Here is a 26,061-nt window from a genome sequence, read left to right on the forward strand (position 1 = left end):
GATGTTACTTTGTGACGGTCGACGATTGTATTAAGCGTGCGCTAAAATAAAGCCGCTTCGATTCAATGTTAATATGTAGGCGCGCAAGAATAATGTACGTGTTACGTAAGAATTTTCAGTTACACGGGTGCATACTCGTATATATATGTTAACACGTGCTCTCGCATTAGTCGCATACCTGCGAAATTGGAGATAACGTTGAACAGTGATTGCTGCCGCTTATCGCAAATCTCCTCGATTTTGATTACTCGAAAACTCTTGAGTTTAGCCAAAACAGTTTCGCATATCTTTTATTTGTGTTCCATTCAATGACGATTTTCCATATCGGTCAAATATTAATAGCGAATAAGAAATTCGTCGCGATTATTGATGCAAAGTTCCCGATTCGGATATTTCCGGATTAAACATTAAAATCTCCATGTGTATAACCAATCGCAATTTATCGATTACTATTGATCCGACGTAATAATAGGATATGTCGGCATGGTTTTATATATAATCGCTACGGTCGCAGTTGTAATGACAATGATATTCTTGCGCCACGTACGAGAGTCAGATCATCGATGCATCCGGACGAATGATACGTTCCCTCGTGTAGTCACGCTTGAGTCATCGCGTTGCGATTGCTGTTTGAGAGTTTCCTTAATGACGGGTGACCACGGGCTTTCGAAATCTCATCGACAACGCAACGCCCGTATGTTGAAAAATGTTACAGAAAATATCTCTCGATACTTAGTTAATTCGCCCACGCGAAATCCGATTTTATTCTACAGAATATTATTTTATTTATAGAAGGTAAAAACGTTTTTAAATTCCTATGAACAATCGAGGGGTAACGTTTAATGTTTCATTTTCTGATTTGTTATTGCTTACATGCTCTTTCTTTTACACTAATTTAAACGATAACGCGAGAGTGATTCCATAAAAAACTCGCTATAATTATCACTTAATAATGATAATTATTAATAATTATTGCATGTAATGTTATATGAGATTAATTTGTAAGTAGATAATTACAAAGAGCATGAATAAAAAGTACGTAAAGGGATATCGACAAAATTGCAACTCTAAAAAATAAATCGGAACAGAATGTGAACTAGGTGGATGCAAATAAAATTTTAATAAGGATATACATATAAACTTTACTCGAATAGACCTTTTTTATCGATTCAATTGTCCATATATTCTTATTTAACTCCTGCTTACGTACGTGTGTATCGTTAGACTGCATGTCGAGAGGACAGAAATCTCAAGATGGAAATTCATGCCACGGCACACTTCGAGGATAATGCCGAAGAAATGGCAGCCAAGGAAATACAGATGGTCTTAAAAGCAACGTCGCACCATGTTAGACAAGAAAAACGTCTTTTACGGTAGGAGAAGAACATGGATAGGGTATTTATACATACACGAAGTTTTTTTTTCTGGAATAAGGTTTTATATCGTTCTTGCTAGGTGAATCTGATCGGCTTATTTTTATCGAACGTGGCGTTTGCCTTTTTATTACAACTGTGTCACCTTATCAAACTCGTAAATAATTATATAAAATTTCTTCGATAGATTTTATTAATTTTTTCGAAAGATGACGTTTGTTATTCATTTCTGCGTCGAGAATAATTTCTACACTAGAAATGTTAAATCACATATTGTTATGAAGAAAATTTACGATCGAGATTGTCACTCGCTCAACATAAAGGTTACTTTCACACGTTTGAAACGAATATTTTTCGCTTTCACATTCGAAGACTCGCATCTTGTTTTGAATAGGAACGTCGGCTCCAACGGCTTGCAAGCTGCTAGAAACGCGGCCTTTTTTTCGCGAGCTCCTGAACTGGTTTTTAGCGCAAAGCCTCCAACTGGTTCTTTGAGATTGGCTGGCTCTGTTTGGTACGCTTTGAAAAGACAGACGAGTGCGTCAAGAAATGAAGCTTCGCGAGGCATTTTCGATACGTGCAGTTGCAAAGTACACACGTCTACGGTCTGCACACGTCTGCGTCTCTTTTTCTATAGCCACCGACGATGTCTTTGGACGTCGTCGGTCAACAGTCGCGAATGAAGTGATGAAGATATTACGCGTTTCTTTAGTCTGTTCCATAAAGTCTCGTTTTTGCGGCATAAAATGAAACGGGCCAGCCTGTCGATTCGTCTGGACATCCTCCAAAGTATTTGGACGCTTGCGTGATCAAATCATAAACTTGCGATTACTGTCTCATAACTAGTCATTTGTCTAGGAATAGCACTACGTGGTGAGTTAGTTACGAACGGACAGGTGCTGTTAGAAAGTCATTATTTTCACGTTGAACGTCGCGAATGAAGATATTTCATGTTTTTTACCTGGTCCGGCAGACTTGTTCGACGCGTCCGCATCGATTAGTTTCCCTCTTAAGCGACAGTCACGAAATGCAACGTTTGCGTAATCAAATCATCATAAAACGGTGGAATATTGGCTCGTTCTTATTTACCGGCTCCACTAAAATTAGAGCTATAGAGTGTGAATACTGTGCTATTACCGTGACGATGAAGTAATCCGTGTTTTTAAGGCACTCGAAAACGTCAAGCGGAACGTTCATTCATATATCCCCGTGGTATATTTCGTTTATTTTTAGTTCTGGCGATCTAGCAAACGTTCACATTTGAATAATTATTACTTCGGCATACTCAATTCCGTTATATTGTAACAGAAGTCAATTAAATAATTCCAATCGGGAGTTTCTTTTTTCTTTTTCAGATTGCACAGTTTTAAAACTTTATTTTTGCTCTAACTGCGAAAGACAAGCTGTTACGTTCGATTAGCCATTATAACCAGACGGCGGATTAAACAGTTTTGTTACAGCGATGCGCGCCCAATATTACGTTTTCCAATAATCGAAACCATCGCGCGACGCACCATGCGGAGATAATGATCCGCCCCGTGACGCGATTTCAGGATGATGGAGGACGCCTGTATCCGACAGAGAATCATGTGTCGACGACAGGCTGCCGTTCGCAACGACGACAGCTTGGCCAGTGATACTTAACTGGCCGACACAGTTACTGTTTACGATTACGTCCGCAAATTTATGTCTAAAATCTGGGTTAGTACAAGCGCTGTTAGCGGCAACCGATTATGTGGCAAGTAATCTTGTGTTGCCAATGTGCACACGAAAATAAATTCATTTTGAAAGACAAGGTAATGCAACACCTTAAGAACATTTCTCAAAACATTAAGAAATTTATGAAAAATTTACAGATTGTTTTATATTGAATTTAAAGATGGTAGAAAAAAATTTAGCAATTTTCTATCTGGATAAAAAGTTGTTTCAGTAAGAAGAAGACATGCGCTCTAATGAAAATATAATAATAAAATAAGAAATGATGAAAGGGATCTGAATTTTTAAATTCAAGTATTTTAAATATTCAAGATGATTTATGTAAAGTTTCGTTGTGATGCAGAGATGAATTTTGTAAGATAAACAAAATTAATTATTTAATTACAAAATAACTAAACAGATAATCACAATAAAACTTTGTATAAATCATCTTGAATATTTAAAGTACATATACAAAAAATTAAGATTTTTCCAATGTTGTAAAAAATAATTGAATTTTTAATAACACAAACAGAGCAGGTAAATCATAAAATATTATTAAATAAAAATAAAATCTTATTCACACAATTTTCACATGTATATATAATAGTTTATTTGAAGCGTTACCATATTTCTAAATTTTATTTACTTTGCAGAAACTGTAAATTCGATACATCCTTAACTGTACATGAGACTTATCACATTTGTCGTACGACAAATTTTTCAAGCGCTGATTCGCTACAGGATGAAAAATCTAGAGACCCGAGAACATTTCTATTGTGCAGCCAATCAACACGCTTGAAAAATTCGTTGTACGATAAATGTGTGTATGTAATAGTACCCTTAAATTGCAATATAGATCTTTATTAAAACGTAACATTCTGTTTTTATTTAATCGATATATTATCGACAGATGTATCGACAACGTCCGTATAGCGATGGACACGAAAGTCCTTAAGTCGCGCACGCTATTTTAATTTTGAACCAGAAAGTCAAGTTTCAAATGTAGGTCATACCTCGTTCCGATATTTTGTCGTTGTGTTAACAGAAATGGCGGGACGTTATTTCGCGCTTCGGCAGAAGTAAATTGGTGCAAGTGTCACAAACAGTTTCTTCCGCGCTACATCATCGTCGATACGATGTTTTCCCACGTTCGCATTAATTTTTCTGCAAAAATCTCCCTTATTTGCATACTGTTCGGACCTTTGCTAATGATTAATTAAAAAACAGCGCATTCGTGTTCTACATCTGTCATGTCCTTATCATATTTTTCATTGTTTTCATTCGTACGAGATACGTACATGCCATAATAAAATAATGCATGACTGACAGACTTCTCTGCTCGTAGATATTTCACGCTTCTTTTCGCGAAGCGTTGTTACGGCGCATTATTCTATTTGGACTATATACCTGCAATCGATCGTCGACACAAGAGAAGATTAAAAATTTTACTGGCGAGTTGCCAATGCTCGGAAAGGCCGAATATTATTCACACGGGGTGTAATGGGGCTCTCTCTCTCCCATGCGTCCGATGATAATTTTTTATAATTGGAATGCGAGCCGTAGCGGCCGACGAAGTTGCGGTCGGCTCGGAAATAAATGGACGGGCTGCGCATTCTCTCGGAGCGTACGTAAAGAGTACGTAAGAGTGGTTGTACGAAGGAAGCGTTGAATAGATACAAACGCGCGCGATGCATTTTCAAGCGCGCACTCTCTCTTATTGTGCACTACACCGCGATTGTGTATGTACGGGTCAAGGCGTCGCCTTGTCTGAAAAATGGTTTCTCGATAGTTTGCTCGAGAGTTTAAATCTCCCCCCGTCCCTTGTTGATAAAATCGGATTTATTCTTCTGATTAATTTGTTTCGCGTACAATACATTTAATAATAATAACAATAACAGCAATAATAATTCTATCCATTTTTCTTAAGACTGTATCGGACATGCGGCCACTGCAAAGTAAATAAAGTTATATTTTTTATAATTTATGTGCTCTATTTGTTATTAAATATTAAATTGTTTTTTACAACAGTGAGAAATATCTCAATTTTTTGTGTGTATATGTTAGGTAAGTACTTTAAGTATTCAAGATGATATGTATAAAGTTTTATTGTGATTGTTTGTTTAGTTATTTTGTAAATAAATAAATTTCATTTTGTAGAACTGATCTCTGCATCGCAATAAAACTTTACATAAATCATCTTGAATATTTAAAGTACTTAAATAAAAAATTGCAAACTTTTTTCATTATTAATATTTTCATGAGAGCACGTGTTTACTTCTTATTAAAACAACTTTTTATCCAGATAAAAAAATCTTAATAAAATATTCAGATTTTGTTCAAAACTTATTTTATTAATTAATCTCGTATAATCGCGGAAGGATCGGTTCGCAGTTGTTCGCGGTAATAAATCTATCAAATTGTCATTTCTAATCGCCAGTCGGATACATAGCGCATCTGTGAGATTTGTACACGGCGATGAGATCTTGATTGATTAATCCCGGACCGTTTACGGCGATATACGTACGCCGTAATGAAAAAGCGTCAACCTCACACTTTGGCCGAATTTTCCGCGTATTTATCAGCATTCTTCGATTATAAATTTTCTCGTAAAGGATTGGGCACCCGCACTTTACTGTTATCAGACCCGGCAACTATTCCGGCCGGTTTAACAAGATGTACCGGTCGTGCAACACCGCAGGATTGCTGTTATACCCGGCAAACAAACGTGGTACGTTACAGCTGTCAAAGAGAATGTAACAACGGATAAATTATGGATAAATTACGGCGCTTATTATGGACAGGTTATGGACAAAGCAGGGCCATGTCAGTAACCTCCACGTCCTCATCGGAGTTCAATTCCGCACGCCTCGATAGGCTTGCACAGCTGAAGGTTACACGAACACGCTACCGCTCATCGACCGTTACGTAAAATATAAATGATCGATTTCCACTGACGCGGACATCGACGACTTACAATGTGCTTTTTGTCGTATTTAACTGCGTTATGTATTGTGTACTTGTGTAATCGTTTCCGTGTAAAGGTAGCCCGTTTTTCAGAATTTTTACGTAATAAAATTTGGACGAATTTAATTAAGGTAGCGATTAGGGTAGCAACTTCATAATTTTTTGATACATGAAAATTAACGATAAGCTTTCTTATTTCGATCAGAACCGATCCGAGTCATAAAGCTAAATTTCTCTGACGTTATTCAAATTTCTCAAGTAAAACTCCAGAAATTTATAGCGGATCGAGAACCGGATTTCGTGTTTATAAGGTATATAATCTCTATATGAATTATTAGAGAATCTTTATCGACGAGAATTATGCATGTAAACAGCCAAATTAGAAGTAGCTCATATTTTAGGCTTACGCAGCCTATATATGTGCCTGCAGCATACCCCAAGGATACCGTGAAGAATCTGGGCAATCCTTATAATCGTTATACCATGCTTCACACTTTAACGAGCGTCAGAAACGGTCGGTCTTCTATTAGATAAGAAGTTGGAGGTGCTCTCCTCGGTTGTTGGAGTACAGAAATTCATGCGGGATGATCCCGAAGGTGCAATTAGACGGAGCTGCTCCCATTTGGCCTTGAAGCAAAGCTTGTTAAATCCACCTGTACGATCCTTTAAAGACTGCTTCGGGCAGATTATTCATCTCGTGAGATGAAAGCCTCGAAATCTGGGATCGACTTTGCAACACCGAGATTCAAACGTTTATTGGAAGTATAGCAAAACAATTTTCAGGCGACAACGCGCTCTTCGTCCCTGGAAACCTGGCAACTTCGATTGAAGATTCGCAAATCAATTGGCATACAAAATCATACAAAATGATAAATAGAAAAAATTTTAGGAATTTTCAAATAATTTTAATTTAATATTATTTTTTGTTTGTTAACAAAGAGCAGTTTTTAAAGAGCTATATAAATATAATTAGATAATAAAAAATATAATTTATTCAGCGCTTTTATAAATTAAAAATGATTTTTGAGATATCCAAATAATTAATGTTATAATACTTATTTAGCAAAGCGTAAATTTTAACAAGATATTTAGATTTATCCATCCTACTAATTTTAATATCAATTATCTCGCTTTGTATACTCACATATCAAAAGAATTATATGGTTAAGATTGTAGGAGTTTACGTTAGATTATATTGTATTTACAGACTATAACCTGGGCTACATAGTTTAGCTTACTCCTACTTCGACAGAGAACATCAAATAAGAGCGGTGGTGCGTGTATTTGCGTAGAAAATGGCAGGAAGATGCGGCACAGTTGCATGACTCCTTTCAGTTTGAGAAATCGATTTTACGGACACAAAAGACACTCTTGCGAAGAAGGAACTTCGTTATCGATTGGATGGAACCACCTACTTTCTCTTGTACCTCGCTCGGCATACTACAATCCCCGCTGCCATATGACACGATCAAGAAGCTATCGCATCAGCATTTTTTCCCAGGATTTAAGCATAATGCACGCCATAGATTCGTGCTTTATCTGACCCTCGTGCGAAAGATTCCGCAAGAGTTATCACGCTACCATCGAGTCACCATGAAGTTCGGTTGGTGGAGTTATACTCGTGACAGCAGAATTTTAAATGCATTCTGCTGCGTCGTAGCTCGATTAACAATTCGATACGATTGCCCATATATGTGACAAGAAGGGGGTACCGTTCGCGATGCGTATCAATCTCAATTGAACCCCTTAATTTACCATTTGAATTATTAGGTATATTTAACAGGGGACAAGTTTTACGCAGCGTGAAATAATCCCACCCTCCACCACTGTCTCCTCCCGTCCGCTGTTAAATGTTTCATATTTTTCTTCACACGGTACTGCGCAGAATGTCGAGAACGAAAGACGGGGAAACGGATGAGAGCGGCAAACGGGGTGACGGAGAAAAGGGTTTTGAAATATGTGGAGCGTAAAGAGGCCGACAAATTTCAACGTCTCTTCCCAATCGTCGTGACAGGCTGATAGTCGGCCGTCGCTACCAAATCATATCACTCGGATAACTCGCCGATTATGAGATACGTTTTTATCTCTGTCAAAGAAAAGGAGGAACCGGGAAGTCAAAAATATTTTCACGGCGTACGCTTGTACTGAATTGCGAGAATCCAAAATCCACGTTCGGTCACGATAATATAATCCTAATACCTAATACTCTCGTCTGGGATAAGAAAATAACGCGGTGCGTTGTGTATTAATTTTATCTAACGTTGAAATTTCTTGCTCGAAATGCTAATGAGCGAGGGTCTCGCCTCGATAAGGAAGAGCGGGGTTACGCCGCGCGAGTTTAATGAGAATTAGTATAATAATTGCGCATAATGAAAGTATATAATTAAATTATTTCGTTGTTACGATTTTCCCGTTGCCGGCAACTAAGGAAAGAGATCCTCGTTAAACGCTCCCGTGCGTGGACGTTGTTGATTATGCTTCCCCATGCGATAAGCGTATTCGGACCCTCGCGCTAATGGAATTCCACGAGCTGTGATCGAATTAGTTTCTGGACGAGGCGAGTCCAAGGTTAATAATGACCAAGTACAGGATGTAATGTGACATCGATTAAGTCGCGCGACCCAATTTACGCTAAAAATACCTGCTCGGCAGGTAAATACTGCGAATGGCGAAACACGTCGTGGGCGAAAATGTATACGTAGAAGAAAATTTTTGTAATTAACAAACACGCAGCGATTATGTAAAAGTCAAGCGATACTGATACGTGACACACATAATGGAAATTTTACTTTCAATATAAAGTTTTACATAACCTTTGTATTAAAATTAGGAGCTTGAGAAGGATTAATTTAAATTTATCTAATTATTTTAATGCGCAGATTTGAGTGAACGCAGGTTTCTTCGATCGACGGTCTTTTAGGAGACGAGATGCGGTTAGGAAAAGTTTCTACCTGCGAGTACAAAGGGCAGAGATTTAGGTTCCGAAGTAGTGCCGATTATACGCGCAAGCATAAGCAGGTTGTGTGGCAGGTATCCGCGAAGGGATTCCGCCCGGGAGAGAGAAAAGGGCGAGGTCTTTCGAGCGTGAGTACGCGTGAACGCGCGCACCGAAGCGCGTCGTTAACACACTCGTTCGCACGAGGAAGAACACGGTCCAGCAACTTTTTGTGTATTACGCTGTGTTTTAAAGATTTTGCTGTAAAACTTCGGGGAAAGGAGAGAAAAAAAGAAACGAAATGAGGTAATTCCCCTCGAGGATTTCACGCTTCTCAAAATACGCTAATTAGGAGATGCTTTCATCGTGCGCATAAAGACGCAAAATGGAAATACGTGCGATTCTGTTCATTATACTGACTTCTGGTTCTGATATCTACAAAGTATTTTGAATGACTCTTAGCTCACATTCGTGTGTGCTGTAAATTTTTTATAATCAATCTTGAGTACACGGGTGGGCAGTATTTGGAATATATGTATTTAAATATTTTGTATTTCATACTTATATACATTTTTTAAGAATGTTTTGTATTTTGAATTTTATTTGTAAATTGAATAAAAAATCTACAAACTGCCAATCAATCTTTCAACGAGGAAAAAGATAGTTTTTTTTTTATCTTGAACAATAGTGTGATTAATCAATATGAATCCTCTGCTATAAACTGCAACTGACATCATTTTTCAATGGCAAAAACAATAGCATAGCAAGTTTAGATAACTATTTCAGATGTAAAAAAAGCAATCACTCGCGCTACAGCACATTTTTGTGTTCGTCCAGTGGAGAAATTATTTTTATTTGCTACGTTTATCGGCTCTCCAGCGCGCAGTTCTCTCGTAAATACATTTTTTTGACACATTAATGTTTTTAAAAAGCAATAATAAATACACTAAATTAAATAACTCCTAATATACATGTTATAATATATAATTTCTAAATTCAATTTTAAAATTAAAATAAAATTTTCCGCAAGAAAAATAAAAAATATATAAAAAGATTAATAATATTAGATAATTAAAAATAAAATTGGAAAATAGTATTTGTCAAGTATTATTATATATTTTGTATTTAAATACTTGTTTTAAAGGTATTTTGCACCTTGTATTTAAATACATATTTCGAAAGCATTTTGTATTTAAATTCAACTTTTAATGTATTTTGCCCATCCCTGCTTATGTATAATAAAAGAATGTCTCGATATAGAATTTCGTTCTAAGTCGAGGACTTTTTTAAACTTTATTTCCACAATTTTTAAATTAAATACCTTTGCTGAAGTATATTAATGTTTGCTTGCAAATTCAATTATGTAAAATATATAATCATTTTTTACACATTTGCATTTTTTACGCGTTAAATTAATTTTATGCGTATAATTTTTGTACGTTGTACATACCAAAGTGCGTACAAAAATTATACGTATACAAATGTGTGAAAAGTAATTACATGATTTTACATACAAAAGTACACACTTTGATTTGCAGTGTTATCTCTAGCGTTTGGATGTCGTCGTAAGAGGTTTATCCACTCTCGCAGAAATCCGATACCTTTATTTGACAATTTTTCTTCGACGCTAAACATTTTGGGTGAGCAATAAAAATTTGATTAACGCGCTTTCGCGAACAAGATCGAAACGTATAAAATCGTCGAGTGCGCGTTATGAAAACAGATCCGCACACATCGCGCGAGAGCGACGCACACAGGTTTACAGGATGTCGCTCGCAGCGAAGCGTGTCCGTGACTGACTCGCACTGATAGATGCGTGCAAGGGAACTCCATGTTTAGAGTTTCTTAAGGTCAGCCGATCTAACGTTCGCGTACATCACTCCGGAATACTTTTATCTACAAGCTAATGCGGTGTATGAGGTGTACGATCTTGGGGAATCAAGCGTGTCGCGTGGACTTGATGATGATGGTAGGTACTTCTGGAACATCAGAACTATCACGTCGAACATAGCGCACGAACGATCAAGAGCGATCAGACGATGTATAGCGAGTTTCCCATCGTTATTCGAGGAGCGGCCTGGATAAGCGACGCGAGTAGCTACCTCGCAGCGACCTTGCGGGAGCGTTCTTCAGCGATGCACTTAGCGCCGGGGCCTCTCGAAGCTACGGCACGCGCTAACGAGCAGCACGTAGCAGCTAGCGCGTCACCTCCTCAACCGACTGCGCCAAGTTATACAGCGTTATATAGCGCCCATAATTTTCTCGTCCGTATCGAGCGTCGGGTGAGCCTCGAATTTCTTAAAACTTCGCGCTGCTTTGGAACTGGTCTTGAACGTAAGCCTCGATCGAGCTACGAGCGAGAGAAGCGCGGTGATCTGTGTAGTTCAGACCAATTACCAATTATCGATAGTTCTGAAGTTTAACGTTTCGGGATCTTCCTCGTCGAGGCCCCGCGGGAGATAAACGCGGCCGAGTCTCGAGATCCCAGTCCCCGAAACGGATGCGGGATTCGAACGCCGTCATTTCCGCCCGGATCGACCGGGCGGATGCCGCGTCGATCCGGGATTAGAATCGGAAGCGCGCACGCGAAAATGGACCTTCCTCCCGGTCTTTCTCTCGGGTTTCACGTATAGTATAACAAGCCGACGGAGAGTGGAACGGAATCCGAGATCGGCGACGCAGAGACTTCCTCCTACCTTGACGACGCATGATTGGACGTCGGATGGAATGCTTATTCCCAATTTTACTGGCACTCGCGACGATCGGTCACAGTCTTACACGCCACAGCGGAGCGACAAGCGGAAAAGCGACTGAGAGGAAAACCCGGCTGTTCGCGCGCGGCGCACGTTCCCGGATACAAGGTTTATAAATAAACGCGGCTCCGCGCTACGACGTCGGACGTCGTTGTTGCGATCCACGCGACACGACGGTCGGACATGGACTGACGTTTCGAAGACTCGCGAGTCGCGCCCTCCGTATAGCTCTCTCTCGTGTAGAGCGATGAATGATCGTGTGAGAAAGAATACCTGTTATTACACGACACGCTGAAGTAACAGGCTGACGAGAGATTCTCCGTTAACCCTCCCGACCGACAGGAAGGGATATAATCGAATTACTTCTTCCACCGTAATTTTATATCTCGGACAGATTCTTCTCACCGTCATCTCGTGTATTTTTACAATTTATTCGAGCATGAAAAGTTTAACTTTGCTCCGTTATTTTATTTTATATATACTATAATTATTACATTCCGTATTACGTGTAATTTTATTCTCAGAAAAATGGAAAATTAAGAATTTTTGACAAATAAATCATTGAAGAATTAGCGAGTGCTATTTAAATAGCGGATGGTACACTGATTAAGTAGCTCGCGTTTGAATTTGAAGGAAAAACAATATTGAAACAATTATAAGCAATGTAATTATGTGAAGTAAATACACCCGAGATGCTAATTATTAAAGGTGTGTAACAAAAATGCATGGACCTATTTAAATAGTTAGCGCAAACGCAATAATTAGCTCGTCATTATTGTATATAGATAAATTAAATTATGTTATGGTAAAATAAACGTTATTATAAACGTATTGCAAGTATACATGTTAAAAATTTAAAATAACGATTTTTATAACATAATAAATCGTAAAGCAATAAAAGTAATATCTCCAGCATAAACTTTGGAAAAAAAAGTTATTTTATTTTTGTCACCCACAAGCTCATCACTAATCGATTCCAATCGAAGTCAGTCTGAAGTCAATCAGCTATTTATATTAATGACTTCGTTTCGTCTCCGTAAACTGATAGGAATGACAAATCAATGCGCCTTCTCGGATACGAAAACGGCTGCTGTCGAAGGCCACAAGTGAAACGAAGATCGGGCTTACGTAAGAATTCACTCGTCGCAAAAGCTTATTTACATATAGTGCTAATTATGCCTCCGTTCAAGTGTGCGATTATTGAAGGTGCATATACGTGTATACACACAAATACATATATACGCATAGAATTGCTGGTCAAGGCTGTTAGTATTGGAAGCTGCTTCATGCTCAAAGATAGCTGATAGAAAATATTCCAAGTCTCGTTTAATTATCCAACCTGTTTTTAAACTTCACCGCAGGCACTAGAAAGCGACGATAGCAAGTTTTTCTTCTGTCTCTTTTAGTTATTCGATTATAAATATTTAAATAGCAACTGTGGCACACTTAGAATATTTCAAATTATATAAACTTTAACACGCTGTAACGTTTAGTGTATTAATTCTCACGTTACGACGTTACTTTCAGAGGCAGAGGGGAGTGGGGAGATGTGACAATAACGTTCCCAGATACATATAAAAAGAAAGAGCGAAAGGGACAGAAGAGGATAATGAACCCGGCCGATTAATGGAGGTAACAAGCACAGCACGGTAATATCGCTTAATTGTACATTCCAATTAATGTTTTTGTGCGAATCTTGTCGTACTTGTTGTAAAACTACTGGCATTCATCAGACTGTAACCAAGGTCAGTACTCACGCGTATTATCTAACGGTAATTTGAATCTGCGACACGCTGAGGAATGCGATGAAAACGAAAGTGAACATTTCTAACGCTTCAAGTTCGAACTTTTCTTCTTGCAATCTCTTTCTTCGTACTTACATTTTACCAAAACTTTTATTTAATCTCGCTGTTTCAAATAGTTTCAGACTTTGTGCAAATCTTTCCATATTTATTCGTTTTTTTTCTAACAAAATAAAACGTAAATTATCATAAACAATAAATATGTCGATTTTTTACGTTTTCCAGAGAAAGAAAAAATTATTTACATCACAGATAAATATTTCCGTTGAACATGTACGTTTTATCCCGCGTATTTTGCTAATTGTTTCGTAAATGCTTTTAATACCCGCATATGTATCTTTAATTCACAAAATATATTTCGTTCGCTAATGAATGTTTTAAACAACGGATTTATTTCACATTTTCTTTTAGATAGAAATCTCATGCATTCTATTTTATCCTTTTAAATAATTTACCCGACTGTGCTACGCATAAAAGAATATCTTTATTGCGTATCTTAATTAAGAATGTCGTAATTACGTGTGCATATATTACTGTATAGTGTATAGCTATATTTTTTGAAACCAAGTATGCTTCCTATTGCAAATAATTAAAAACTTGAATTTTCATTTCAATATGTTTCTTTTTATTCCTTTCACATTTTTTACACAAAAAAAAGTTATATGCTTCTATTCCTACAACAATGATCCCAGAAATAATTATTTCCTCGCACAAAAATTGTCTATAATATTGTAATAAAATTATTATTAACAGCTAAAAAATTGAAATAGATTTTCTCTTGTAATAGTTTGTTATAATATCGTCGTTGAGAATAATTGCTCCTGATTAATTTTGTTCTATTCATAAATAGTTTTCTAACGTTAAGCTGAGAAATTTCTTGTAGTTTATGTTCATGCCCATGCTTAGCTACACAGAAAGAACGGGTTTGCTAAAATATCTAAAAATTTATAGTTCGATACAGATCTAGAAATAATTTTGTTAGATCATCAAAATAATCATGTTAGACTCTCAAATTGCTGAAATGTCAAAATTTTTTGCAGCATTGCTCAAACATCCATCACAATTATTTTGATGATCCAATAAAATTATTTTCAGATTTGTATCCAGTCAAATATAACATTTATATATTTTAACAGAACCGTTCTTTTCGCGTACATAAAATTTCTATTATAGGTTATATATAAATATAAAAGCTACTGTCTAAAATCTTTGGAGTGGAATCTCACTCTAAAAGTGTGAAAATCCTCCCAGTCTTGATAAAGAGTAGCAGAATCAAACTTTTAGAGTGGAATTCCACTCTTTTAGATGAAATTTCACTCCAAAAAATTTAGAGAGTATAGAATTCTCTTAGAGAATATTTGTCATCACATTCTATCCGTGTTTATGGTCTACAGATTCGCGAGAATTGGCAAACAAGCGCGTTTAGAAGGCGTGTTTCTTGTCTCTATTAATTAAACTATCGATCGGACGGGCATAAAAAGATTGGCTTCCTTGTAGAGCAGAGCATGATGGGTCGAGAAGCCATATTTGTGTCCGATCCTATTATAAATCCACCGATGATTGTTGTATGCGGAAATGCGTTAGAACGAATTCATAACGTCAATGAAAATAACACAAAATATGGGCGAAGCTTAATCGAAAGTCTATCGCGATCGATACACCTTCTGACGAATCTCGCGATTATCGCGCTGCCTCTTGAATTTTATACGCAAAGCGTATTATAATACCACGGAATGCAGATAACCTTGATGAAAGTTTAATTGTTCGACGAGAATCACTTTGACGACGTTGAATCAATTTCTTCAAGATCAAATATCATATCTTTTTATGAGGGACCAACCAAATTCGGAATACCAACCGTGAGGTTTTTACAAAAGAGCAACGGCGGTAATTAATATTTGCTCCGCTTGTGACGTTAATGATGTATTATTCATCCTGGGCTTTATTATTTCACGGAAATGCCATAACGCTATACTGATTGGCTATTCAGGAACTTTAGAACGTCGCGCACCACCTCCTCTTAACTCAAGTGTCCCGTAATGCTCATACGGATAATGCATGCAAACTCAGTCTGATCGGCTTAATGAGGATGTACCCCGGTCTGAATGGCAAGTGCAAATTACGGGCGCGTGGTCTCGGGGCAAATACCTATATTAAAAGCTACAACTATGTGTTGCTTCCACTTGGCCACGTGGAAGCAACATTACCGTATTTCCGTACGTAAGACGCGTAAATTTGCACGCTGTAAACTTGCTGATATAATTCGCCTGTCAGCACTATCATATTACCCTTCGCAAATCCACTGTAACATGTTTCTCACCGTATCATATTTTTCCTGTTTATTTTATAAAATATCTTCTCAATATAACTCTCTCTCTCTCTCTTCCGTCTTCTTTGTGTTAAAATAAAAGAAAAAATTTTATTAATCTCTCGAAAAATTCGCTATTAGATACAGGATAAAAAGAAAGCACTACCTATTACCGTGCAATAATCGAGTCTATTGAAAACGCGAAAATCTCTCTCTCAATTTTCTATATCGGCGCAGTGGCAGTTTCTCTGAACCTGACCCGAATAGAATTGTTAACGCGCCATCAGATACGATTGACACATCATCGGAGAATAAGACAAGCTGTAACGTCAACGAGAGCGCAGTCCTCTCCAGCGGTCGCGTACAACCGGGAGTTTCATTTTAGAAATTACGGGCGCTCCGCTCGACGTTCCGGCGTTTTTCCTCTCCTGCTCGCTCGGTTTTCCGTTTCTCGTGTACAGCGCCACGCCGCACGCGCGTTGCACAATTAATTGCAATCAGCGTAGCGTTTCTCGTTACTCTCCCGACGCTCGTCCGGGAAGAACTCGGCGGGTATAATAGTGTTTCTCGCGGTGAGGTGGAACTCGAAGAACTCAAGTCCTCCTCGTTCTCCAAGTCCAGCGTCGTATTTATAGCCTCGCGAAGGCACGAGAAGTTGGAAGAAACTCTTGCTATACAGTAATTCGGGAAGGCTATAAATAAATTCACCGGATCGTTAAATACGTCCTTCGGCGCAAACGTGTCCGAAAATAATAAAGATTAGGATATATTATGTACAAAGATAAAAATGCCGGTATGTGACGACAAACGATACATGTCGGCATTGAAAGCATATGGCGATTCGCTTTGTATTATAATGTCAAGTACAAAGCGAACAGTCAATGAAATTATTAAACGAGCACATGAGATCGAGGTAAAAGATATTAATTGTAAGCGACGTATTTCTCGCATTTGTCACGGAGGAGATTAGCAAACATGCCAATACTATCGCGCGCGAAGAATTGTGCCAAGGGTTCTTAAAACATAAAGATAACTTGGATGTGGCACTGATAAACGCTATCCGTCTCTCCGAGTCTTTCAGGTAAAACCGCTAAATTTTGCGGAAATAACTTGTGAATGAATAAATGCAACGTATTAATTACGCGCGTGTAATTAACCTCTGCGTACGGCGCGTACATTCCGTTAAAAGGAATATAGAATTCTAATCTATTACTTCACTTTTTGAATGCAGTTGAACGCGGACGAATTTGTCTCTTCGGATTTCGTGAATCATGAATTTATTTCGCGGCGGTTGCAGTTGTGTTACACTCTTCATTGCGATTACTGTACTTAGTTACATGCGCGAATCTGTTTCTCTCAGAGTGCTTACTCACGTTGCAACAAAAGCAATTTATGAGAGATCGCATAACACGGACGCTAAATGAGTTGTCCGGTCGGAATTACGTACAAAGTTTCTGTGCGACTCTGAATGAGAACTGCGAAACGCCAAGAATTCAATTCGTCGGACGTTCTCGCAGGTAATTAAATAATCGTTATTACCAGATGAAAGAGAAGATTCTCGCAGAAATTTAAACATCTTTTTGCGTCTATAGATTTACCGGAAATCAAATTTATTTTCGCGACGACGACGATGACGACGATGACGACGACGACGACCGGTTGAAATCATTTTAATTAACGTGAAATTTTCTACACATGCGTGCAAACAGGCTTTGCGTAACTCTGCTGGAGTATCATAAAACGAATCGTTAAATCGCCTTAATAGCGACGAATCACTATCGGCCTTGAAGATATCTATCGTCGTGCAATACAATGTGTCTGATTGTGGAGACATTTGCAGTGAGGTCGTTCGATCGACAACAGTCAGTCAAGACACAATGAAGGTCTTCACGGAGGGCACACAGACGTCTCTCTTTCTCTCTCTCATCGTAACGGGAAGTCGCTCGAATTCGCTTCGTGGGAACTGAAGAAAGAGAGTCATTATTTGTTTCGCGTAAACCGGATAGCATCGGAGTCTAGAAAACGGTGCAATTACATAAGGCGGTTTTAGATTTTTCGTTTGCGAAACCAGGATGCTGGAGATAGCTTTGGATTTTCCATAATGTAGAGCACCGGCTACGTGGCGGACAAGCAAGTTACGGCGGCGAACTGCGCCGATCGTATTTCCGTAAAACACAGAAGATAAAATTATCGCTTTGCGCGCAAAAATTTTCTATCGCTTTCTTGTAGCAAGACGCGTTGTCGATTTTACGAGTTTCTAAAGCAATTAATTTTCTCTATCGTAAACAGGATACTCGAATGTCTTACGATCTGCGGTGTTTTACAAACAGATAATCTTATAATTTATAATGAATCGTGATTGATTACGAAAATTAGGACTTACGGTCTCATATTTTATTCTTTCGTGGAAAGAGGTACTCGACTTCTCTAGTGGCCTGCTGTGCGGTGATAAGAAAACTTTAACGCCAAGTAACTCTACACACACGTAGAATATGTGGTTATGAGTCATCAGCGAATTATGCAAAAGACGTCGTGTCATTCGCCGGCTATCCGCGTATAATAATAATAGTACTCGCGATAAGGCCAATGCTGAGCGTGTAAAGACACAAATATTGATGATTGGGCTGTGCATGGCAAACTGATAAATTATCGTCGTACCCCTCTTACGCAAGTCCACGTACAAATATTGATCTAGTTCTTATGTACAGAAATAAAAGAAGTGCGTAGAATTCTCGATCCGCTGGTATATTTTAAAAAAGCCCTTTCACGCGAAGATCTCAAACAAAAGCGGTCACGTAGGAAATGTAATTCCAGAGGGAAAATAACAGACCGATATACGTATTACGTTATTACACACACGGATTGATGTGGACTTGTACGTACAGGTGGCGTTTGAGACCAGGTCGTTCATCGTCATTGAAGAACTCATCGATTACGAAAACTAGATTTAGATACCTAAATACGTAGAGACGGTGATATCTAGGCCCGACGGTTGCCAAGTGTGATCGCACAATAGACAGTGCTCGACGTAATCGATGGTTAGAGTGTTCCGGTTGTTGGCCACGAATAATTCTTCGGTACAAAGACCACGAGGACGGTTTTGGAGGCTGATGCACCAATGAGTTGGATGCGGGCATAAGAAATTCTTGTTTATCACGAACATGAGTACTTTGGAGTTGAGAATTTGTAGCTGCAGATATTTCAGAAGTAGGAAGTGTGTATCACAATATTTTTTAAGTCTTATCTTACGGTAAAACCGATATGATTATTCTTCACCTACGGGATAAAAATCTGCGATAATCTATTTATGTAGACAGAGATAAGTGTATAACGTGACTCACAGCAGAAATATACTATAAGTTACACTAATACATATACACGGAAAGAACGATTTTGTTGAAGTATCTAAATATTTTGCTGAATACAGATCTAAAAATAATTTTATTCGATCATCAGAATAATTGTGACTGATGTTCAAGCTTGACGATCAATGCTGCAAAAAATTTCGACATTCCAGCAATGCAGTTTGAGAGTCCAACATAATTATTTTGATAACCTAATAAAATTATTTTCAGATCTGTATCCGACTGAATTTTTAAATACTTAAAAAATTCAGAAAACCTTTCCGTGCAAAAATTTTTAATTTTTAAAAATTATTCATTTCCATAAATATATTCTTCCATTTATAAAAGTACAGAACGTAACAACTCTCTCACGGAAATGCAAATAGGGATCTAGATAAATTGCAGTTACACAATGCACCAAGGAACAAAGTCACAGCGGCCCGGTCGCGTAATTTCCCTTTAAACAAAAGCAAATACAAAAGACTTTGATCCCTCTTTTGATGATGCAAAGAAAAGTATTGATTATCAAAGTCCGACTGTGCGTTGTCGGTAAAAGGATCAAGTCGTTGAGAGCGTGACGCCAACGTCGTCTGGCGTCTTAATTGTATTAATAAACGGTTCAGACGAAGCCGTTTGATACCCGTTGGGCCAGAGTCAACTCGCGCATTATCTCCATCACGTCTCGCACGAGATCCCTTTGAAGGAGCAACCGAGTATTGCGAGCTCGCCCGGCTTCACCCACGATTTTTCTCCGACCGACATTCTACCGAGAATAGCAGCGGGCATCGCACGACGACACAACGGCTTTTCTCGGTTCAGTTGATGACGTAAGTAACAACGTACATCACTTCAACGTTTTTATGTCGTTGTGTCTCACGCCGCACGTCTTTTCTCGTAATTTACACTAACAGACGGGTCCAATTAATTTTCTTAATGCATAAATTTTATTGATTTTTAATAAATACAATATTTATTTAATAAATTAATATCGATCAAAAATACTTAATAAAAACTGCATTTCACGATCGAATAATAATCGGCGCGTGTGTGGTTCAAAAATGTGAGGGCGGAATATAAAGAAATTCACAAAAATTATTATAATTTAGACTATTTTATAATTAGGAGAGCTCGCTCGATAATTAAAAATATACAATTTATTTTTGTTACCAGATATTACAATGCCGTCGCGTAATAAATTTATTACATGAAGATAAAAATATAACGTAATCTATACATACAAATTTCGTAAGTTGATCGAAACGTAATTAGGGAATTAAGCTCCATCGAGACTGTCTGCGAGGCACTTTGACCCCATTATGTCACGTTCAGAAGAGAGAAGTGGATCATCGATTTGAGATTGGAATCCCAAAATTGAGGTCGACTTTGGCCGATACCTCTGCAGTTGATAGTTATGCTACCTGCATTGATCACCTGCGCCGCGATGGATATTTCCAACTGCGATATTAATGGCTGGATATTATCTGCGATCGGAGATTATCAACGTGCAGTTAAATATACGATAAGAGATACTAGAAATGCGCGGAATGTTAATCTGTCTCATAAAATAACAGATGTAAAAAATTTTGCCATTTTTGCACGTTATAATTAATTTTGCTCATACAAATTAATCGTACGATTAAGTGGCTAGAGTGTGGTATGTGTGACACGTGTTCCTTTACGGGATATGGATCGTTTGGATTCTAGGGAACGTGGAGAAAGCGGCCGTACGTTGCACCGAGGCAACAGATGCATTATTTTAGCGCTGCACCTAATCGACGACGGGTTTGCGCGAGGTGAGTTAAAACGATGGTCTCGATAAGTAGAATAAACGCGCGTACGGGAGCCGACAGCCTAGCGGGGGGCCCTGTACAGTTAGTAGCAAAGTGTAAGAGCGACGCAATTTTGACTGCGAGGCGCGTCATTCGTCGCGTTATAACTCATTAACTTTAATGATCCGCACGATTTGTTCCCTCTTAGCATCGTTTCACTTCCAAGGTCTGGCATTTGGGGCGCGAAAGCACATACGCGATAGAAACATACGGAGGACATGCTACGCATTGTCAACGCACCACCTGTCGCGACGAACGAGCACCTGATTGATTTACGCTTAATCGATATAAAAGCGAATCTATCTACGTCAGGAGACATGTATAAGATTGCCTAACCTAACGTGTATCAAATCAATTTTTCAGCTCCGTTACGTCGGCAAATCATTCATTTTCTATTCCGTACTGACAACAAAGATAGAAATAAAAGATTGATAATTGTGCGTATTACATAAGTGTACGTCTACCCCTTGAAATGTTTCTATCTTTTTTTTCACACTACGATAGAGTAAAAACAATTGTAGATAAAATTGTAAATAAAACATTTCAAGAAGCTGAGTCTCTTCAATTTATAATCTCAGTTTTATCGCAACTTGTAGTCGTGAGCACGGAGATTCTTTTTGCAGCGATAATACTAATGTTTCTGTTCTGAAATCAACGCAGTATATGTAGATCAAGGTTTCTTGTATTAGCCGTCTTTCAAAGTGTAATCATGAAAGATTCCGATAAACAAAAAAATAAACGTCCGTCAAGTTTTCCGTGACGGGAATGGACTTTATTATTATTCGGACAGAGAATTCCCATATTCCTAACAGAACTCTATTCTCATGGGTGATAAATCGCGAAAGTAGTCGGGGACTTTTAGGTATACAGACATGTCGGGCAAACAGATAAATCTTGTCAGAGTCGTCCTTTCTTTTTCTGTCATCCGAGATTATATTTTCAAGGTGGGAAAAAATATAGCGTCGCTGTGAATAACTGAGCGATTACGATATTCTTAAGCGCAACGAAAATATTTTTTTTTTGTATTTTATTCTACAATTTGTCTTTGTTCTTTATTATATATATATATATATATATATATATATATATATATATATAGATTTTACTTTTTTAATTTCTTCCGACTTATCGGAAATTGTCAATGCCACATAACTCTCGTGATGCAATGTCAAAAATTAAAAATCAATTAATCACGATTTCGAAAAACATTTTATCCAATTTTAAATTTACGGTATGTTTATGCAAAATATATGAATGCTATAATTCATCAATTTCAAGGTTTACATTCAATTAAACCTCGAGTCCAAAATTTTTATTTTGTAAGAATAAAATCAATATTTTATAGTTATTTTAATTCCTTTTCTTTCTTTTAACCCTCTGTACGATCAACTTTTACAAAAAGAGGACAAAATATTCTGATGCCTTCCCATAATTAGCTTTTTATGTCAAATAACACGGTCGCCATTAAAAACCTGTCAGTGTACGTACCGGGTTATGGACAGGACTAACGGTAAGAAAAAGAGAGATGACCCGGCAGAAAAAGAAAGTGCAAGAGCCATTTCTCTTACACGGGGACGTTACCGCGGATACGTGCAGATTTCTCGACGAAAGCAAGAGAGTGCACCTACTCTAAAGTGTAACGCGCGACGTCGATGGAAACTTAATCTGTAATCGAACCGATCATCGTTGATGCTCGCTATGAATACCAGGGAGCTCGGCTGAGGTGATAGCCATTTCAGATCGCTCAATAAAATCTAAATTGATGCACTAAAACCTGCAATTTTGCAAGACAATTTGTAAAAGTCTGAAAGACTTCTTATTACATTATGCTAAATACATATGTTAGAAATCTTTTTTACAAATATTCATAAAGTAAAAAAGATTTAATTATATTCCATTGAACGTATTACTACTGTGTAAATTATATTTTTAAAATTCATATTCAGCAAATTAATTTTGTTCGTTCCAATTCATTAATTTCAAAAAACACTTCTTCATTATGATAAAGATCATTATATTCAAATGCGAATACTTTTCCTGTAGCTCATTCCGATTTATTTTCCAATCTTACTAAACCGTCTTTAAAAATTTAAATATTTTTATTTTTATAAAACAAAACCCCAGTTTAAAAAAAGAGTTTGTCTTAAAATCGATTTCCATCAGCAATAAACGCGCTCATAAAAAAAGATTGACCCGTTAGAGAAAGCCCGCGGTATACTTAATTGCTAATTTCCAGTCGATTTAATCCAAATCGACGACTTAACACACATTCGTGGCTGGCGCGATGATCGCGTTAATTATTCCTCGCAGACCTATTCTGGCTGATTGCACCATTTACATCGATTGAGATAATGCACAATGCAAAATGTATGAGTAAAGTTTCTAATCCTTGGAGAGAAGCGAATATTTTATATTTTAGATCTACGATTATACAAGCTTCTTTTTTTATAGTAACTTTATCGTTTTTCGCTTTTTCAAAACTCTTGAATCTGAGATCAACGCGAATGGACATCTGTTTATACAAGTCAACGAGAGCTCAACGGTATTGGAAAGAACATGAAGGACCACTTACTCTCTCGAAAACACAATTTTGTATTGATCCGGCAAAACGACTAGGAAAAAAAGTCGCGAGAGCGAGAAAGGAAGGAAACAAAACTGTAAATTTGACGAATCTTTTTCTGTGCACCTGCAGAGAAATCATTCACGGACGAAAGTTTCGATTTAAAGCGGGTCGCGCGACGAGTTCGCTTTCGAGAGAGTCCACGGTAAAAATCGTGCGCGAGAAGAGATATATGCACCCGATGCGTGCGTATATCGCATGGCCGCTCGTCATTATGCACGCGACGTTCATCAATATCTTCTGTCAGCGTTAGCAATCATTCAATGACTCAGGCGTGTGCGAGACACGCCGCGCATTCTGACTTCGATGGCGAAACGCACGATTATCGGAGACGCGTGCACCGAGGAATCGTCTCGGTTTTCTCAAACGACTTGAACACAAGCATCTGAAGTGATTTTAATGAAAGAAGTTATCAATATATTTACGCTTTGAAGGCGATACTTTCCCCTATCGAACGTTGTTCTGTTGTTCCTTCATGTAATATCTATATTAGATAACTTGGTGATAAACAGTGAAAACGTGATTCGTGATTTCCACTTTCTTGTCTCGAACATGCTTTCTCTGGATCTTTAGCATGCGAATGATGTGTGATTTTAGAGGAGAGGATTTTGTTTAAACGTACACTATAAATTCAATATTCGTTTTGTAAATATATGTTACAAGTAAATAAATGCTATATAATTTTCAACAAGAGAAAGTAGTGTACGCATGAAAATTCCATGTTTCAGATACTTTGTCTCTTGTCAACGACGGTGTAGATCTCAACTGAATCAGAAAACGAATTCTCAACAAACCGATAAATTTTCTAACTACGTATAACGACGTAGAAAAATGTATGAAACATTTGGATTTTCTTTTTCTTAATAAAAACTAGACGTTTGAGGAAGCAGGAAGTAAGAAGATATCTAGCTGAGGACGTTGCCCGATAGAAAAGCGCATAAGATATCAGAAATAGATCATCTCGTCATGTGTACTCGAACGTCACAGACGTGATCAGAAAATCGATTGACCCGTGCACGGTTGATATTTATAGGAAGTGAGTTCCTCACTCCGCGTTCTACTTGCTGAAACACTTGATCGCCGTCTTCCTGTACTATTGGGAAGACAGAAGTAACAGAAGCAGAATGTTAGTAATGTTTGGAAATGCTTCCGTTGTTTTATTGATTTGCGTGACGCTGTTACTAAGAATAACATTTCATTATAACACTTGATCGCGATCTACTTTCTCAGAAAGTCACCACGTTAAAAATCACGCGAGAATTCTATCGATAACAGGCTTTCAGACGAAATATACCTCATAATTTCCTTAGTTAGAATTTGCTGATTTATAAAGTAAAAAAACTCTCTGACTTAAGGAGAGAAACTTTAATACCGCAATCATTGATAGTCCTCATTAAGATATCATTAATGAAAGGCGGTCGAATATAAAGCGAAATTCGAAAAGTGTCCAACATTGATACTATACACAATCACTTTAAACAGGACTGTAATAAGGTACTTCATTATAACATCAATAATAGTATATGATTTTATCGCTTATCTAATCTCAAACATGAAAAAATTCATGCATAATACGGGAGAAACTGGATTTCTCGTCTGGTTCCGTTTGTACATATAAATGTGAACGCATATAAATGTGAACACCACGCGCGTGTTTCTAATTTTGCCCCCAATTATCGTATACCTTATAACGATTATAAATTTTTAAGAAATTAAATTGGTAATTCAGTTTTTATTAGCGACAATCTTGATAAAACTACTGTTTAATGCTCAACGTTAAACTCTCGAGCAATCTTGTCAAATCAAATTTCCATGTAAAATTAAATTAAATAAAAAATGGAACTTTTTTTAAAATATATTTGCAATTTAATCTACTTTTCAATTAACTCGCAAAAAGACACGACTTTACATTACTCATAAATAAAAATTAGGTTTGCCAAGAAAAATTTTGCAAGATTTATACAGACAGAGTGGAATGGTCGAGGTATCACGTGTATCACCGATCCAAGTTTAGTTGTATGTGTATAAAAAGTTCTACAAAAAGAAATATATTCTCAAACAAGAAAACTAGAATAGGTGGAATTAAATAGAGTGGGCCACTCCGAGGGCGGTTGATTGTTACGTATTCACCTGCTACCTTGTGCCCTATAAAAGTCTAAAGCGGCGCTTGATATCGATTTCTTTCCCAAGGTTGTCCCTTGAAATATCTCCTTGAAAAAGGAGCACTCGCTAACATCTGGATAAGAAAACGCATTTCTCGACCGCGTCGTGTCTAAAAGTATTCAGTTGAGTTGTCTGGCAAGAAATTTGTACTTCACGTAATGTTACTCACGATAAAATTTTCAAAAACTTAGTGCAAAACTGGTCTGAGCACCGAATTGAGATTATTAAGTTACTTTTTTGTGAATCGTATGAACCTTTCGTGCATAGAAAAA

General features: G+C 37.5%; 1 protein-coding gene across 5 annotated transcripts in view; it reads right to left on the bottom strand.

Moving 5' to 3' along the window:
- The window catches only part of LOC105198993 (protein kinase C and casein kinase substrate in neurons protein 2), a 58,945-nt gene that overhangs the window by 16,505 nt on the left and 16,379 nt on the right, over positions 1-26,061 (bottom strand). The window contains exon 1 of one of the 5 annotated variants that reach the window (XM_039446132.1): positions 11,667-11,918. The exons of the other annotated variants lie outside the window; for them this stretch is intronic. The gene's annotated coding sequence lies outside the window, so the exon portion shown is untranslated. Of the gene's footprint in view, positions 1-11,666; positions 11,919-26,061 lie in introns of those variants that run through there. 5 annotated transcript variants of the gene reach the window in all.

This window comes from Solenopsis invicta, chromosome 2 (assembly GCF_016802725.1).
Source record: "Solenopsis invicta isolate M01_SB chromosome 2, UNIL_Sinv_3.0, whole genome shotgun sequence".
In the NCBI taxonomy this organism is placed as follows: Eukaryota; Metazoa; Arthropoda; class Insecta; order Hymenoptera; family Formicidae; genus Solenopsis; species Solenopsis invicta.